A 6,334-nucleotide genomic window follows, 5' to 3' on the forward strand; every position below is an offset into this window, starting at 1 on the left:
TTCTTGTTGTGTCCACATCGATATTTGATTCGCTCGAAATCGTCACTCCCAAAATCGACCCCTCAATCTTCAACCACAACTCTGATTCACACCGTCAAACCTATTCTCGACCTTGCCGTCGTTGCCGTGTTGTGTCACTTCTTACCTATTTTCTCAGGTGTTTTCTAAAACTAGCAGTAATTTATAATAACACCTGGAAATCTCACTTTGCTTTGTTCGATTTGAGTGTGTTCGTACATAGATTCTTATTTGTGTCTTTGATTTAATCTCTCGTGCATTTACAAGTAACAGAGAAGCTTTGCTGATTTTCTTTTTCTATTTAATTTTTTTTTCGAAGTTTTGATTGTGTTTGAGAAATTGTTTGCTAACTTGTGCATGTGTATTGTTGCATTGAAGCAGCGATCTTGTTATATTTTTTTTCTCTATATATTTCCTTTTCGTTGAGTGAATCCAAATGTTTTGTTTATACTTATGTTTATTTGGTTGGTAATAAAAATAATAGGACGGTTTATAGCATACAGATTAAAATATTGATAAATATTTTAAATAATTTTATTTTGATAGTTTTACCAGAATAAAACTTTTTAATTTAATTTATGGCGCTTTTTTTAACTTTCATTTTACTAATTCAACGTGGAACCCCTGAAAAAGCAATACAACCACAAAATAGTAGCTCTAATCCGTAATCAAAATAATAAAACTCAAACTTTATTAAATGGTTTCCTCTTTCTCATAATAAGTGAAATATTAATTTGTCAAAAAATTATTTTTAATTGAATGGCGATTTCAATTAATGGAAATAAAAAAAAAATAGAATCAAAAAGTAGTTTATAAAAAAATACGAGACATAAATTTGTTATCGATACATTAAAAAATATGAGATAAATATTTGTCACTGATACATAAATTTAAGAAACAAATATTTGTCATTGACACAAAAAAAGATGGAGAAATATTTGTAACTAATATAAAAAAAAACAAGGTACTTATATTTGTCAATAATAATTTAAAAAAAAATATTAAACAAATATTTAACATTGATACATAAAAAACACGAGATAAATATTTTTCATAGATAAATATTAAAAAAAATGAATAAATATCTATAACTGATGCATAAAAAAATACATGACAAATATTCAATAGTACATAAATATAAAAAAATCACTGAACAAATATTTGTCACGGATACATAAAAAGTACATTACAAATATTTGTTACTTATAAATATTAAAAAAATATAAAATAACTATTTTTTTTAATTAATAAGTATTAAAAAATACATCACAAATATTTCTCACTAATACATGTAAAAATTACAAGGCGAATACTATTAACAATTTTTCATAATATTTCTATAAAACTAAATGAATATATTTTCCTAAATTCTAAATATAACATTAACAATAAATCACAATATTAAAAAGGATATAAATACCCGCAACCAGTGCGAATACATGCGTATTTTATTAATTAACAATAAAAATTAAATACTTTATTTTGTTTAAATTAAAAAATATATAAACAAAAGAGAGGATAACATATTTTATTAAGTTATTCTTATTAATTATTGGAATACAATGAATTGAAAATGATGCATGTATTATTATTAGTTAGAGATTATAAATAGAAAAATAATTCTTATATTAAAAAATTTATTTTTAAGACAATACTTTTTAAAATGAGTCACTCTAAATGAGTCAACTTGTATGTATCTTTTAAGTTTTAAATAATTATTTGTAGTAATATTTAAGATATTAAAACATCTTTTTTATAAAAAAAATAATAATATGAAATAAATTAGATATAAATTTTTAAAATCTTTATATTTTAAAATTCAAATTTAATTCATCTTGTGGAGAAGATTTTTATAATATTCTTAATATATTTATAAAAGTTCATTTAAAAATTTGAAAAATACATGAATTAACATCAAAATATATAAAATAATTAAAACATTTTTTTGAAGACTTTAAAAAAATTATAAGAATTAAAAACAAAATGAAAAGTTTATTGAGACTAAAATCTTATTTTATAGTAAAAATGAGTGATGACTGATAGTGTGATGATTGCATCTCTCTCAAAATAATCGATAAATGATTGCAATACATGAATCTGTTCCTTATATTTTTATAATTTTAATTTATAGAAAACTAAAGTCCTTTGATTTAGACAGGTCACAAAGGGATAAGCACAAAACCTATAACTAAATAAAACGACACGTGAACAATATTAAATGCCTATAAAACCAAAATCCAATTATCACCAAGCAACCAAGAAAACAAAAGCCAAGTTTGAAATTTCAAAGGAACAAAGACTCAAGTTTCTTTTTAAATTTTTCAGTAATCACCTCTGCTCCAGGTGAGAGAAACACGTATCAGAGTTTCATGGCTAGCTTAAACTAGGCACCACCATTTCCTATGGAGATCGAAATTAAGGAAGAATGAGTGGTTTTGTTTGATCCTATGATACATGTCGCTCTCACCTGGAGCAGAGCTGCCTAATGCTTTGATAACATCATGAGAGAATTAAGAAGCTGCTATCAAATTAAGTTGGTGAGTTTATGTTTCTTAATTTGCTATTCAGATCTTTTAGATTTTATAAAATCATCATCTCTGCATTATTTTATTTAGACAAAGAGTTATTTGAATAAAAATTCATTCTTTTTGGTACCATTTGATAAATTGTATCATATATGTACATATTGTTTTTTTTAAATTATTAAATTGTCAATAGTTTTTCTCTCCTCTAATAATCTATTATAAGTATAGTAGTCATTTTTTACTCTCGCCAGATAAAAAAGGAAAAGGAAAACATATCATACTCATACAAAAGAAAATTAACTAAGAAGGAAAATCATTTTGATGAAAAATGATGGTATAAATATTTGCACTCTACAACAACGCCTATTTTTTAAATTTACTACAACATTTCATTTCCACCGCAACACCTATTTTAATAAATTTTAACGTAACGGTTAATAACCGTTCTAATAGATAACTAAGACAACGATTTTTCATTGATTTTTTTTGCCCCACGTATAAACCGTTCTCGTATTATTCTACGAACACTTGCAAAATCAGCGTTCTGGCTCTTCTATCGCTATAACTCTATGCGTTCTGGTTCTTTTGTTTATCTCCACGTCTCTGTAAGTCAAGTTGTCATCATTCAATGTTCTTCCTTTCCAATTTTAGTGTTCTTCATTTCTATTTAAGTTTTGTGTTATAATTTCAATGTTCCGAAAATCAATGTTTGTTCAATTTATTGGAGTTTTCGTGGTATAAAAACTAAACTGAATTGAACACTATAAACAGTTTGGTTCACTTCTTAAAAATCACTTTCGGTTCAAGTTCAGTTCAATTATAAATCTGTTTGAAAATAATTTATATTTTGAATAAACTTTTAGTTAAAATCGATTTCGAATTAGTTATTCGGAAAAAGAATTTTGAAATTCTTTTGACAATTTTTGTTTGATATTTTTAAGAAAAAAGTTTTGGACTTTTTTTTCCAATAAAAATAGATGTAAAAAATTTATGGATAAATTTTTTTTGATTAATTTTTTAAAAAAATTTCAGGAAAAGAATTTTGAAATTATTTTGACCAAATTTTTCGAGAAAAATTGATGTAAAAAATTTTTCAATAAAAAATATTTCGAGAAAAAAGTTTCGATTATTTTTCGGAAAAAAATGTTTTTAATTTTTTTCTCAAAAATTTTCCAAGAAAAAAAGTTCAATCTTTTCTATATTTTTCCGAGAAAAACTAATATCAAAATAAAATAAAAAATCTTAATTAAGGTTAAAATAATTTTTAAAATAGTTGATTTGATTTTTTTGGTAGAGTAGAATTTAATTTATTAATCCAATTCACCGTATATTTTACACGTCTCTAATTCAATTTAACCATGTTGCTAAAGCTACTAGGACTCTCATGTGTAAAATTCAATGCATTGTGATGAAATTCTGGTAAAAACTTTCGTATAGATTGACATCGTCACTTTCCTTTGTAATAACGTTGTTTACTCTTTGCTATTATTTTTGCTTCTATTTTTTGAAGTTTCACACTTCTTGTGGTTTTATCATATTATTAGGTTGGCAATTAATGAATTTTTACTGCGTTGGTTGCAGAAAAAGTCAAGTTTTCTCAAGATGTGGATGCACATGTTTGTGATTGTGTCGAGGTAAATTCATCATAAACAAAAGTGTTGATTCTTTCATATTGTATTTTGCTCTCATGTATTTTAATTTGACTATGTATTGAGAACATGTTGGCAATTATGGCACCATTATTGATTTAGACAGGTGAACAATTTGAACATTATATGACAATCTACATAGTTCATAATGTATATAGTTTAGATCCAAAAGAGATGTAGTGAAATATGTATATAAATTAGTGTAATTTTACTTGATGTTGGCTAATTGAAAATTCAATTTGGTCACCTAATCTAGAACTGAACGTGCAAACAAGTTTTTGGTAACTTGAAAATTCTCCATTTGTTTATCTCTATGATTTTCATATTTATTCCTCTGGTAGAATGTTCTTTAATTGCAACTCTTGGCAACTCTCATTCTTAATGCATTTGTTCTTGGTAACTTGTGAATCCCTCTTCTGCCCTGTACAACAGCTCTGTCCCTGCTACACAGAGGCTCTGCCATGGGCCTTTTGCATATGTTTTTCCTGCTTTAGTCAGACTATATATATACACACACTTTACAATGCTTATATTTTTCATGTTCTTTTGCACATTGTTAACTTAAAATAGTGTTGTATTTTTATCTTGTCATGATTAAATGTTTTATGTGACCCTAATATAATTGTAATAGACAATATATATGTTTTATGTTGTTTCTGGATTTTATTTTCACTACAAGAAATTTTGAGAATTGCGGCACTTAAGCTTGTGACTGATAGAGAGGAACGCCTCCACTCCAACATTACTGACAGTTCATGCGACGGTTGTTGACAACCGCTGCCACCCTTAAAAGAAAACAAAATCAGTCATGCGTTGTATTATTATACAATTGTGCGTTCTCGTCATTTCCTAGTCTCGCCTTCTACAAAATCGTAAAATCTCCCAAAACCCCCCAAATCTCACTAACCCCTCAAATCTCTCAAAGTAGAAAAACAAAACCACTTACAATCTGGGAAATTGAATCATATCTGGAGAAAAAAACCTCTCAACTCTCAATCTCCCTCAAGTATCTCGATCTATCAATTTCTCTAAATTTGAAAGAAGAAAAATGAAAACAAACCCTAATCTGGCGACGATGCTGCTTCCCACCTCTATCTCTGGCGATGACGCTGCTTCTCGCCTATGTTTTCGGCAACGGCGCTGCTTCCCATCTCTATCTCCGGCATCGGCGTTGCATTTAAAAACCCTATTGGAAGCGGTTAGAACTGTCATAAACATTTGCAGCAGTTGGAATGACAATTTTTTTAACCGTCGCAAAACAGTCTTGCGATGTACGAATCTGCAACGGAAACTGCGGCAAAATGTTTTTTTTTTTCTTGTAGTGTTTGCAGGCTAACAATGATGCAATATGCCAAGAAGTACTTCAGAAGAAATTGGAAGCTCCAAATCTATATTAGTCAATTCTACTTCAAATTGCTTTTTCTTATCTACTAGTGAATTAGGTGTTTAAATTTTTTCTCATTTTTAGAGACTTAGTGGATGATTTTTCTGACTATGATTAGAGTATAATAAAATGCAAATGGTAGAAAAATAAAGAACACAAATAATTTATCCTCGTTTCCTTTACAACCAATGATACGTTCAGTTCGGTTGCATACCACAAGAGATTTTCAAATATTGTTAGAATAAGTACAAGTCTAATTCTAAGACTTCACTTACAAACTCCTAACAATTTGTCTAACATAGCACACCACTATCTTAGTATACACTACTTGAAGAAAATACACCACTTTCTTCAAACAACACAATAACTTAGTTAATTTACAATAATGATTTTGACTGTAATCAAGAGGGTATAACGATTGATGCTTTCTTGTACAATAATAATAGTCTGATATAATTTCAAGTACAACAGAGAACTTTTTTCAATGATATGACAATGTAAAACATGTACTTGAAATATGAAAGTATGATTTTGAATAGTTCACAAAATATTTCAGAAAGTTGTTCAAAGTTGTTATAAGATTCTTTTTTTAAACTTGAGACTAGGAGGTATTTATACTCCTAAGACATCACTTCAAATCAATGGCAATCGTTCCTAGAAGTTTGATGAACATATGCAATGATCCAAAATCAATAAGAACTGAAAAATCACATTGTTTCAAAGTTGTATTCAGCTACATCCTGAGTGCAGTTGAATAC

At 27.5% G+C, this 6,334-nt stretch overlaps 1 long non-coding RNA gene across 1 annotated transcript; it reads left to right on the plus strand.

The window, feature by feature from the left end:
- Positions 1-2,227: 2,227 nt before the first annotated feature.
- Positions 2,228-4,864, plus strand: LOC101514029 (uncharacterized). The gene is made up of 2 exons (XR_189714.3): positions 2,228-2,555; positions 4,125-4,864. It is a non-coding gene; the product is annotated as an uncharacterized lncRNA (long non-coding RNA).
- Positions 4,865-6,334: the final 1,470 nt, after the last annotated feature.

The sequence above is a fragment of the Cicer arietinum genome, chromosome 4 (assembly GCF_000331145.2).
Source record: "Cicer arietinum cultivar CDC Frontier isolate Library 1 chromosome 4, Cicar.CDCFrontier_v2.0, whole genome shotgun sequence".
NCBI lineage: Eukaryota > Viridiplantae > Streptophyta > Magnoliopsida > Fabales > Fabaceae > Cicer > Cicer arietinum.